This window comes from Heterocephalus glaber, unplaced genomic scaffold, assembly GCF_053883595.1.
Source record: "Heterocephalus glaber isolate CG9 unplaced genomic scaffold, H.glaber_assembly_v1.0 deba00000676, whole genome shotgun sequence".
NCBI classification, from domain to species: Eukaryota; Metazoa; Chordata; class Mammalia; order Rodentia; family Bathyergidae; genus Heterocephalus; species Heterocephalus glaber.
Genome location: NW_028258156.1, coordinates 14,664,154 through 14,677,390, shown reverse-complemented (window position 1 = coordinate 14,677,390; position 13,237 = coordinate 14,664,154). Strand labels below are relative to the sequence as shown.

The 13,237-nt window shown below is 47.1% G+C and overlaps 1 pseudogene; it reads right to left on the bottom strand.

The window, feature by feature from the left end:
- Positions 1 to 7,839: 7,839 nt before the first annotated feature.
- LOC106008947 (protein kinase C iota type pseudogene) lies at positions 7,840 to 10,212 on the bottom strand (annotated as a pseudogene).
- Positions 10,213 to 13,237: the final 3,025 nt, after the last annotated feature.

Below are 13,237 nucleotides of genomic sequence, written 5' to 3'. Positions count from 1 at the left end.
GCATGGCACGCTTGCTCAGTTGCCCGTCATTGGCTTGCCAGCCCACTCACCAGGTGGGGCGAGAACACTTCGCCACGGCAAGGACCTAATTGATGGTCCGACATTCGTCCTGGTCAGCCATTGCCAATCTATTATAGTAGACCTGTATGGGCGCTGTTTTTATTGCCTCTATCTGGGCTCTAAGAAAGGCCATGATTTTGTTATAAAGTATGGGCCCTAAAGAAATGAGCAAGAGTAGACCCAATAAGGGTCCCAGCAAAGGGAGGAGATAAGGGAGGAAACCATTGAGGCCAGTCCAGAGGGGATTTTGAGTGAATTCTTGTCGTTGTCTGTTTAAATCTTCCTGAAGTTCGTGAATTTTTCCCCTGATGATCCCAGATTTATTGGCATAAAAACAACAATGTTCATTTAGGGCTATGCAAATCCCTCCTTGTTTTGCCATGAGGAGGTCCAGGCCCCTTCTATTTTGAAGGACCACCTCAGCCAGAGAATCACTCTGATCTTGTATATCTGTAAGAGTGTTGGAGAGAGCTTGAACATCATTAATCAACTGGTTGGATAATTTGGCATAGGAATGTAACGCCACTCCGACGCCAGCAGAGCCAGTGGCAAGGGCGCCGGACACCTCTAGCCCCACGAGCAAGGGGACCAGTGAGACGGCCCTTTTATGTCGCCCAGCGATATAGTCAAAGCTGGGCAAGGGCACTGGCTCATCTCCAGGAATAAGGGAGATGTCCGGGAGGACAGTCGCCACCATGCACAGCCCAGTCCAATTAGTAGGGAGGGAGGTGAATGCCAAGCTCCCTCCACAGACGAGCATGTGACCCGGGGCAGGGCAAATGGTGGCAGGGCCATTAAGCACTACCGAGCAGAGAGAGAAATTTTGGACTCCAACACGTATATCGAAACTATTGTTGTGGCCTGTATTTAGATAGCAAACTGAGGCATTGAACTGTACTGGCTGGACCCTGAAGGGCAGAGAAAAACTGCAATTATAACTAGAACTGTTGGCATAGTTAGTTTGGTCGACAACTGGCAAGGCGAGGGGCAGGGGTGTGCCAAGAGTCAAGCATAGCCAACAATCTGCAGCAAAGGCTGGGTTGGATGTATTGATCAAATGATAAGTGGCCTCTAGGACACTCAGGGTTTGGGCGTCAGGGTCTGGGCCTCCAGGTTTGGGAAGGACCAGTGGATGATAATTTAGGGAGGGGTACATCTCTTGGATGATAGTCTCCAGTTGTTTTGTATTCGCTCTTCCCTGAGCTGATCTGAAGGCCCGCCACCATAAAATACATGAATTGGGGCCTGTGGTGGCCAGGAACAGCAACAGACCATGCAACAGATTCAGGGATGTCATCTCTTTAACCTGTAAGCAAAATTTCGTCCTGCGATGTAAACAAGGCTGGGCTGTAGATAAGAGAGTTAGGCTAACCTGATTAAGCTTTTGAAGATAACCAATGTGGACATACTACAATAACATATTCAGAACTTAACCAATATAAACATTTTGTAACAACATATTCAGTGCTTAAATATCAAGGACAACCAATACAATCAATTTATAACATATTTAGATAATATTCATTGTGATATGTCTCCCATAAGATTATATAATATAAAATTTACTAGGGGGTCCCTTTAATGAATTAAGACCAGAATAATCATTTTCTGGGTGGCCACTTCTATATTCATCAAAGGGAGTTCCCATCTATAATCGTTTTGACAAACAATTAAGAATATATATCTTTTTATTTCGTAACTGTTAATTGCAATTTGATTGTTGCATGTGGGTGACAATGCACGTCACTTTCATAAAATAAATTTCAGTGGTACTTTGATCAATTAACAACCTGGGAAGAAAAGCATGTCTTTAGTTTAATAATATTATCTATAAGTCAATTTAACAATAGGCGAATATCCTTTGAAGAGGAAGGGAAACATTGAGCTCAACTGTACGAACACAAACAACAGACAATAGACAAACATATGATACAGTGTATAAATTAGGGTGCACCCAAATATAACTAGCCAAATTGAATTATACTATTCTCTTTATGATTATTAGATTGTAATTGTAGACGCCATTGTTAACTGGTTGAAATTGGACAATGTTGGATCATCGGCATCATCAACACGCTTATCAACTTGTTTTACTAAGCGTTCTGGAAGCCACCTGGCTGACTTCATTTCCTTGGAGTAAACACACACTGACCCTCGGCCCCAGACGAGTACGGGATCAGGCCCATGCCATGAGTGGTCCAGGGGGTCTCTCCACATCACAGAGGCAAATTGTTTTTGTGTCTCTGGTTGCCAGAAACGGTTGGCTGCAGATAAACCTTTGGCATCCAAATTTAAGAAGTTAAGAATAAATAGTGCATGTGATATCAGGTTTCTAGGTGACCCCTTGATAGGGTAACATTCCCCTCTTTTTATTTTATCTAATGTAATTTTGAGTGTGAGGTTGGCTCTTTCTATAATGCCTTGTCCCTGTGGATTATATGGGATTCCCGTTATGTGTGTTATTTCTAATTGCTTGCAAAACTTTGAGAAGCCAGAACTGGCATAGCCTGGACCATTGTCTGTCTTAATTTGCTGTGGACATCCAAGTACTGAGATGGCAACTAGAAGGTGGGCAATTACATGTTTAGTAGCTTCCCCGGACTGTAGGGTGGCAAATATAAATCCACTATATGTATCAATGTTGACATGTATATATTTAAGATTTCCAAATTCAGGGTAATGTGTGATGTCCATTTGCCATAGGGCATTTGGAATCAAGCCACGAGGATTAACTCCCAGATGAGGTGTGGGAAGATGAAGAGTGCACGCAGGGCAGGTTTTAACAATTTGTCTAGCTTGTTCCCTAGTAAGTTTATACATAAGGCGAAGCGTGCGAGCATTAAGGTGATGTAAATGGTGTGCCTTTTGTGCCTGGTCAATCTGAATGGAGGCATCAATACTTAGTGAGTTGGCAAAAGCCTGAGGTCTTGTGGCCAGATCTGCTAACCGGCTGCCTTCTGTAAGTGTGCCAGGTAGGTTAGAGTGGGCACGAAGGTGCCCAATAAAAAAAGGCTTGGATCTTTTTCTGATTAGATCTTGTAGTTGAATAAAAAGACCACCAGTTTGAGAAGCGTGTTTTATCAATCCACATGTCTCTAATAGGGGAACAGATTGAGCAATGTAAGCACTGTCAGTAAAGAGATTAAAGGCTTGTTCAGGGAATGCAGAAAAGACCGCTATAACTGCATGTAGCTCGGTTATTTGGGCTGAAGAACGGCTGGTTTGGAATTGGACAATGTTATTGTCCCACACATAGGCAGCTATCCCGGTGGAAGAACCATCTGTAAAAACTAATAGGGCTTCTGGTAGAGGAGAACAGGAAGTGACTTTTGGGAAAATGAATTCATGTCTATTGGTAAAGTCAATAAGTTTGTTTGGAGGATAGTGATTGTCTATTAACCCTGAATAAGAAGCGAGAGCAATTGGCCAGGAATCGGTAGTCTGCATAAGCCAATCGATTTGATCTTTAGGGTAGGGTTGGATAATGATATCAGGTTCTTTTCCAAAATACATTTTTCCATGGTCTCTGCCTAAGATAACCAGGTCTGCAACTGCAACATAATAGGGATAGAAGACCCGTTTAGGGGAAACCGGGAGATGAACCCACATAAGGGGAGCAGTTTGCCAGAAAACAGCAGTGGGAGAGAGAGAGGTTTTGCAGATAACATACTGTAAAGGAGAGTTATAATCTATAAAGGTAATTGTTTGATTTTGGATGGCTTGTTCTACCGTGCTAATGGCTTTGCGCCCCTCGGCAGTGAGCTCCCGAGGTGAAGTGGGGTGGCTATCACCTTGTAGGGTATCATAGAGAGGTTTTAGGTCATGTTTAGTAAGTTTTAAATATGGCATGAGCCAATTTATATCTCCGAGCAATTTTTGGAAGTCATTTAAGGTTTTAAGATTGTCCAGCCGTAAGGTAAGCTTTTGAGAGGAAATGTTATGTCCCTTCATCTGAAATCCGAGGTAAGTGTAGGGGTCTTTTAGCTGAACCTTATCAGGGGCAATCTGGAGGCCACGAGATTCAAGGGCCTGCCGGAGGTCAGCATAACAGGCTAAAACCTCACTTCCTAGCTGTCCCGCCACTAGGACATCATCCATATAATGGACAATGTACATTTGAGGCCAATTGTCTCGGGTGGATTGGAGGGCTGCGGCCACAAATGACTGGCATAGGGTGGGACTATTGGCCATGCCTTGGGGCAGCACTAGCCATTGAAAGCGCTGCATTGGGGCACAGAAATTGGTCACCAGAAGGCTAAATGCAAAGCGTTTTTGATCAGCAGGGTGTAAGGGAATGGTGAAAAAACAGTCTTTTAAATCAATAATAACCTTATAGTATCCAAGGGGGATGGCTACCAGTGAGGGAAGACCGGGTTGTAAAGCTCCCATAAGTACCATGGTCTTATTGACTGCTCTAAGATCTTGTAAGAGTCTCCATTTTCCTGACCTTTTTTTAATGACAAAGATGGGAGTATTCCATGGGGAATTACTGGGGATGATATGGCCAGCATGAAGCTGTTCCTGCACCAGCTGCTGAGCCGCTAATAACTTACTTTTGGAAAGGGGCCATTGATCGACCCATACCGGATCATCTGAGAGCCAGGTGATCTTTTCAGTATGGACCGCAGGAGTGTCAATGACCCCTATGGAAAATGGCCTAACCCTGCTCGGGGAGGCCGAAGGACTGGCTCAATGGGGTGTATAATGCCTGTAGAGTTTTTACCTAGCCCTTTTCCTAGAACGTACCCATTTTTAAACATCTGCATAGTGACAATTTCATTAGGGCTAGAAATAATCATCCCCATTTGTGATAATAGGCCTCTCCCCCATAGATTAATGGGTAACCCTGAGATGATATAAGGTTGAATGGTGCCCTGATTACCATCTTGGTCTCTCCAGGTCAGATCTTTGGCACTTTGTTTAGGATTTTGACTCTGACCTATACCTCTGAGATGGGTGAGGGTGTCTTTTAATGGCCACGCCCGAGGCCAGTCTTCTCCCTTTATGATAGTTACGTCAGCCCCAGTGTCTACCAATCCAGAAAACTGTCTCCCATCTAACCACAAGGTCATGAGAGGCTTCTGTGCTGAAAGTATCTCCGACCAGTAGACATCGGATGAGCCGAATCCCTGGCTGCCTCGGGCGTTGTTAAGCATCTTATTAGAGGTAGAGAGAAGGGGAAGGAGTAACAGTTGAGCAAATCTTTGGCCTGATTGAATGGTGTTGATAACTTTGGGGGAAGAAACCATAACTTTAATTTCCCTGGAGTAGTCGTTATCAATCACTCCTGGGTATACCAGCAGTCCACTCATGGTGGTGCTGCTTCTGCCTACTACGAGGCCAAAGGTCTCTTTAGGGAGGGGTCCAAAAATTCCTGTGGCGAGGGCCTGGACTCCCATTTCTGGGGTCAATACTGTGTGGGTGGTGGCACTGAGGTCCAATCCGGCACTTCCTTTTGTGGCTCTGACAAGGTCTGAAATGGATTGCTGTTTACTGGAGCAAAATTGAGCGCCCCGTAAATTTGCTTGGAATTGGGGGCCCGGGGCTGGCCCCCTCTCCCGTTTCCCGAATTCGAACCCTGGGGAGGGGGGAGGGGCCGGCCCTGGGCGTCAGTCTTGGATGGGCACTCACTCGCCCAATGCCTCCCCCGACTGCATCGGGGGCAGGGCCCTGGGGGTGGAGCGTTGGGGCCCTGCATTTTAGAGGTCGGGCATTCTCTAGCAAAATGGCCGGTGGCCCCACACCGGAAGCACTTATTGCCGACGTGGCGCTGCAGGAATTGTTTGACTGTGAAGCCTTGCATGGCAGCTGCCATGGCAAGGCCCTGTTGGTAGGTGGCCCCAATCTCAGAGCAAAGGCGAATGTAGCCGGAAAGGTCAGTTTTCTTTTTATAGGGGCGGATAGCGGCCTGACAGGCGGTATTGGCATTTTCAAAAGCAAGCTGTTTAACGAAATCCGTCCCCGTCTCCGCGCTCCCAAAAATTCGGCCTGCCGCCATGAGAAGGCGGTGGACAAAGTCCGCAAACGGCTCGTCTGGCCCCTGCCGGATATTAGTGAGGGAGGCACTTACGTCTCCTTTGGAGGGGAGTTTTCTCCAGGCCCTAGTGGCTGTGGTCTGAATCTGGGCATACAACCCCACATCAAATTGCATTTGTTGGTCGTTAGCGGCGTAGGCCCCCTCCCCAAGGAGCATGTCAAGCACCCATCCATTCCCCGCCTGAGCATTGCGCCTAGCAGTTTCTTGGCAATTTTCAACATATTCAGATTTCCATAACAAATAATCACCTCCTGTAAGGGTGGCGCGGGCCAGAGTCTGCCAATCAATTGGGGTGAGCCAATTTTCTGCCATCGATTCTAAAATAGCCATGGTGTAAGGTGCAGTGGCCCCGTATTGAGCTGCAGCCATTTTAAGTTCTTTAATAACCTTGAAATCGAAACCGCTATGGTGTCTCCATGCCTGGCCTTGTGCGTCAGCAGTCTCAGTTACAGGGAAGACTTCCACAGGTTCAAGTTCTAGGGGTACCCTTGATCCAGATGGCACCCTGGGGGTCGCCCCTCTAATGGGGGGTCGTGGCTTAAGGGTGTCTTCTCTACGGACATTTTTATGGGCCTTGCCTGTTCGTAAGCCTTCAAGCTGGGTAATAAGTTCTTGATGTTCCTTTTCTAACCTTATCTGTTCTTTGAGGAAGTCTATTTTGTCCCGGAGTTCCTTTTGGGGATCAACAACAGGATATGCCAGAGCGGGAGTGTCGGGGCCCGGAGGAATGTAAGGAGGGGGGCACCCAGAGCTGCCCCGCAGTGCCCCCCCCGCAGACTCGTCAGTCCCGGAGCCATTTTGGGGCGGATCTGGGGATGGAGGCGGGCAGCGATAGGCTTGAAGGGAGGGGTATAGGGGCGGAACCTTCCGCAGGGGTGGGGCTGCTTCGGAAGCAGGGGCGGAGGGAGAGGAAGCGGGGGTCGGGCGAAGCTTTGCCTTATAGGGCTTGGCAGGGATCGTGGCCGTCTGGGATTGGTCCGAGGGAGCGTTACGTCTGTTGGGGGCGGGATCATTGTCACTGTCAAAGGACATCAAGTCCTCTTCCTCGTCTGGCGAGGAAGTGGTGGCCTTGACGGGCCTGGGTCCCGGCGCCATACTGGCATCCCAGGAGACTGTGTCGGAGTCGCCTGGAGGCGTTGGATCTTCACCAGTGCGGAGGGCTATCTCTCCAACCTGGATAGCTTGAGCTACCAGTGGGTCCCTCGTCTTTTGAGAAATGATATCATTGATCAAATTCCAATAAGAGAACGCCACAATCGGGACCTTTCCGGGTCCGCAAGCGGCATAGTAATCCTGAAGAGCTTCCCCTACCCTTTTCCATCTCTTTTCGTCAATGGTTCCCTTGGCAGGGAACCAAGGACAAAGATCTTTAATATAATCAAAAAATTTCAGCAATTGTTTAACTGTAACCTTTACCCCTCGTGCCTGTAATGTCTCCTTGAGACCTTGCACGAACAATTCGTGCTGACTAATGCCCTGTCCCATAATCGCTGCTCAACTTACCGAGGTGCGAAAAAGATGGCAGGTCTACGTCAATTGCAAGCCTCTCCTGTGCCGAGTGTGCTCTTTGTTCCTCAATCTTAATCTTAGGGCCCCTGAGCAGCGTCCTTCACTGGATCCCCCGTTCTCTGGCCCCACGTTGGGCGCCACTTGTCCCGGCCCGCGGGTAAGTCAACGAAGACCCTAGAGGGGGAGCGAGGATGACAGGGGACAGGGGACACGAGAGATGGAGACAAGACAGGTTTCTGATCAAGTCCCGTTTATTGCAGAAGCTGCTACAACATATATACCGTAGGGCTAGAGGGGAGGAGCAAGAGGAGGGTACTGGGGCTACTTCCTTGTTGCCGGGTAGATTTGCAGCAGGCCCGGATATGTCCGTAAAAGGCACTCAAGAGTTCTAGCGGGGGGGCAAGGCCCCCCACACCAGTCAACAAATGGAATGTATATACAAGTGTGGTTAACAAGTGATTACCACATTGTTATTTAAATCAGTTCACAAAAATCTAATCTATGAACAAAAAATTCCATATTCTCTACCATAGACTGTAAGCATCCAGTATTACATCTAAATATAACTTCAAACCAATAAGTTAAAATTAGCTTCCAGAAAATTCTGAAATGGTTAATTCTATCCAGGCTGATAACAAGTTTTTCCAAGCATTAAATGGCACAATAAGTGAAATACATAGTTGAAAAATGGGGATCAGACCCCTTCTTCTTCACACATTGTAAGAGGATTGATATACTCAAAACCTGAAAATTCATATCCATCAAGTTCCCTCACAATGTCACTATCATCTGGGGTGAGCCGGACAGGTTCATTAGTATATTCAGAATCAAAGTTGTCCAAACCAAATCCCTCAGAGATATTTGGTTTAAAAGGAGGCACTACCTGCTTTCCCTCCATCATGTCCCAGTCCACATTTTGAAAGAATGGATGCTCCTGAACATCAGCAAAGCCCCTTTGAGGATGACAACCCAGTCGTTCTTTTGGGTTCCTGTTCAGAAAACTTTCCAGGATGCTTGCACCTTTAATAGACAGATGATGAGGTATGAAAATGTCTCTTTCCAAAATTACTTGCAAGAGATACCCGATTGTGTTTTCATAAGGGCTATCAGAGCTCTCATCAAGAGGGAATGGAGACTCTCTGATCATCATCTCATACATCAGTACTCCAAGAGCCCACCAGTCCACACTGAAACTGTAATCTTCCCCTCTTATAATTTCTGGAGCCATGTAATTAGGAGTGCCACAGAAACTGCGGGTAGTATCTCCTGGCTGTAAGCCTTCCTTTCTTAAGCAATAATCGATGAGTTTAATGTGCCCTTCTGAGTCCAGTAATACATTTTCCAATTTTAAATTTCTGTAAAGAATTCCTTGCTGATGAAGATAGTTGACTGCTAAACTGATTTCTGCAGAGTAAAACCTGGCATGTTCTTCAGGAAGCATTCTTTGTTGGTGCACATGAAACAGTAGATCTCCCCCATTGACATAGTCTAGAACAAGGAACAGTCTGCCTTCTGTCTGGAAGCAAGCATGCAGTGCAACTAGAAAAGGATAATTGGATGTCTGTTGTAGAATGTGGTTCTCTTTCTGTACCCGATGAATGTAGAAATGGTCTTTATTCACTACTTTCATGGCATACATACTATCTGATTTTTTCAGTTGGACTAACAGTACTTTCCCATAACTTCCTCTGCCAATCACACTGAGCAAATGAAAGTCCTCAAGACCTAGACCAGATGAAGCTTTGCCACTTTCCCGGTGTTCCCTGCCTCATTCTCTTCATCAACTTGTTCTAAAGCCTCATGAGTGGAAAGGTTATGTGGGATCACTGTGTGTGCAGGGTCTGAAGCCATGGATGATGGATCGACTGGCACCGTGGGCTCTGATGGTAAAGAATCCTTCCCACATTCAATTGTGAGAAGTTTATGGCACTTCTTGTGAACTGAGAGTTTGCAGTTGGTGGACTTATACACCTGGCGGCCAAGGCCCCCTACATGGTCTGTGCAGACAGCACAGCGAGCTCGCAGCCTGCTAAAGCGTTTGGCCTGAAAAGTGTGGCCGTTTGCATGATACAGCTTTCTCCAGTGGCCTGCAGCTCTGTGGCAGATAGATTTCTCTTCTCCTGGACAAGGCACTTTAGGATGTTTGGGTATACAAGGCGATGCGTGAATTAAGAGCTCAGAATCTTTCTTTAGCTCAGAAAGCCTAATGCCCTCTTCTAATTCCAACTGAGGTGACACAGAATAGCGGTCTCCTTCATCCTCTACCCAGCATGTGGTGTAAAGCTGATTATTGTCCAAATACCACACATCTCTATGTTTCTCACTCAGGCCCTCAAAATGGATGGAATTATCAAGAGACCTTGTCATGAGGTCTCTTCCCAAAATCAGGGCTGATCGCGTAGAGGTGTGGGTGGTGGAGGTGCCTGGGAAGAAGGGACCATCGATGAGTTGGCTGCCCAGGGAAACAGGCAGGCAGGGCTCAGAGAATGAGAGTGGCCTGACTGCCTGCAGGGGCCATGCTGGTCAGAATCCTGCAAGGCTCTTTGTGAAGTTGTTTCCAATAGTGCCGGCCAGGCCTGGACGGATGTACACCAGGCTTCTCGGTGTCTTTCAGGGGCCGGTGGCTATGACTTCAGTCTCCCCTCCTGGACTTTGACACTCTAGGTTTTTTGTGCCCAGCTCTAGGGAGGCCTGCCCAGAGCTACTGCATGTTTCTGGGCCTGGTGATACTTGTCCCATGCTCTTCCCAGTTTCTGTGCTGCTATTTGGGCTTAGAGAGACTTCACTGGGGTACCTTGATTTGGGTAGGTCACTGGTGCTCACTCCCGGGGAGACCTTCCCTGGAGTGTCTGTGACAGTTGTGTGGCTGCTGCAGCATGGCCTGCGGCATCTGGATGGAGTCAGCCATCTTCTTATTCTTTCACAGATACTTTCTCTACCTGGGGTCCTGAGGCTGTGGCCTCTCGAAGTGGAGAAGCAGCTCAGCATGTTTGCTGTTGAGCGTCTCCAGCCAAGTGGGCTTGGGAGATGCCAGTTACTAGATTGTGATGTCGTTAGCAAGGGTTCCACGTTCTGTTTGGAGATGTTGCCAAGGAAGTGTCCTCATGTCTTGGGGGTTCCATAACCTGAGTCTCCATGTAATAGAAAAACCCATAGCCCTGTAGGGATAGAGACCCCTAGGCAAGGAGAGATGAGCCCCTCACCAAAGGAGTTCAGGTAGCTGGCAGAACAGGCTTAACCACTCATGAAAAGCTGACAGTCTGCTGAGGTTGCACCTCCTCTTCACGCTGTACCCTGCGAAGCTTGGTTTGCTAAGATCTAAAGGAAATAGAACCTTGGCCCTAAGACGTAAAAGGCCCCTGAAAAGACCATTCCCTGGTGTCCCTAGTAATGAGCTAAGTTAATTATTAACCAATCAAGTAGGGGCACCCTCAGTCCAGAGGCAGGAGAGGCCCCAACTACTATAAAACCAGTATCTTGAGCCCCCTGCAATGGTGGCTCTGTTTCAGGCACCCCTGACTGTCTCTCTGAGAGAAGGCAGCTGTACTCTTTCATGCTTGCTGAATAAAAGTACGACTTTGGGTCTAAGCTTTTGGTCTCTATGTGATTCTTCCACAACCTTCTGCGTTGTCAAGAGAGTCAGGCCTGGGACTGTGGGGACTCTCCCCCTTTCTCTGCCTGTGACAGCCATTTTTTCTTCACTAAATAAATCAGTGGCCACTTATTTTGTTATTTTTATCTAAGTATTTATGCATATTTTTTCTATTTCTCATCTATCTGTTCGTTTTTTACTTTTGCATTACTGGGCCTTGTACTCTGCATCTCCTCAGTGAACTATATCCTCAGATATTTTACTTCAGATACCCACTAAGGGTTTCACTAACTCACCAAATTTTGTTGGGCTGGACTCCACCATGTGCCCTTCTTACCTCAGCTGTCCAGAGTGCTGGGACTGCAGTCACACACCATCCTGCCTGATTCAGTGTGCAACTACAGTGGTCTGGGGTGCCTTTATTGCAGAGATTTTCTTCACTTTTCCAATGGGCTTCCATTTTCATCAAGGAGCCTGAGAGAGGCTGTCTTTCTGTTGCTCACTTCTGCTCTATATTCTGGACTCAGAACAATGTCCTTTATGACCCCCTGCACGTCCGTGCTGTGGAACCCAATACTGTCTCAGCGCAGCCTCCAGGGTTGGGGGAGAGTGATGCTGCTGGCACCCACGCAGCTCACCTCCTTGGCAAGGCGTGGGGGGGCGCTCTGCTCCTCCAGTTTTGGGCTGTTTTGCACTGTGAAGTGCATCTGAGGATTTTATGTGGCTATGGTGTCCCTGGGCCTACTGTAGAAAGTTGTATAACAAATTTCTTCTATGTGAGGGTCAACCTGATACCAGCAATGTTGAGCTATTGATATCTTGATTTCAGGATCTGCAAAGAGGTGAACCTGAAGAAGACAGCTTGTACAGGACAGTCTCCTTTGGAGCACCGCTTGTTTACCCTTCATGACTGTGTGGCCAGCTGGGAGCAGCAGCCTTTATTAGGAAGAGAGTGTCAGGTCATGTGTTGCCAGCAAATTGTTAACTGCTTCCAGATGTGGTGGAGGATGCTTGTAATCCCAACACCGGGAGACTGAGGATATGCATTTGAAGTCAGCCTCAGCTACATACTGTGTTCAAGGCCAGCCCGAACTACAGAACAAGATCCTGTATATGGGTCTGGTGTGGCTTCTGCATCTCCATCATAGGGGCTCTCTGATGTCCAAGAGGAGGCAGCACAGCTCCTTGTCTTCCCCTCACTCCCAGATCCTGTTCTCGTCACAGAAATCAGCATCCTGGTTCAATTATCACGGCATAAAGAACCATCTCAGAATATAAAGACATCAAATATCTTCAGTATTAGGGACCATGAGTCTGGTTGCATCGTGTCTTCTTCAGCTGACCCTGCCTGCATCATTCTTGGAGCAACATTCCATTAATGGACATTCATAGTAGTATTCCTTGAAAGAACATCTACAAGACACTGATGGATACCACCGCTGCTGTGCATGATGAGAGGCACAAATCTTTCTTGCTGAGAGCAGAACTATGGCAAAGATTTCTCTTCTCACAATTTTTCTTCAGTATCACAGTAGAAGTTAGAGCTGTGCCTCAGAGCCGAGCCCAGCGGCTGCTGGACGCCGAGGCCTGAGCACCTGTGTGTGGTGGCAGGAGTGCCATGGACTCCCGCTGCAGCTGGTGTGTTTATAGGGGGGTCAGTACCTTCTGGTGTGTGGCTGGCATTCATTGCCCCTCTCAGCCACGACTCCAGTCCAGTTCGTAGAGGTTTCAGTCCATAATCAGCCAACTCCAAGGCAGGGATGACAAACAGATATGGCAGAGCAGAAACAACATGGGGCACACAGGCAGCAAAGGTCAAAATTTAAGATCTTAAAATATTAAATGAAGTTCAATCATGTGTGCTCAGAGACAAAGAGGGTATCTAAAGCTGAAAGTTAGGAAAGATTTATATGTTTGAATATAAATCTCAGGAAGTCTTTGGTAATATAGTAGAGTACTCTGCCCATGTAGATGAAGGAATTAAAGTCTTAAAGAGAACTTTAAATGGATTAGAATAAATGGAGATGGCTGTGTCAGAT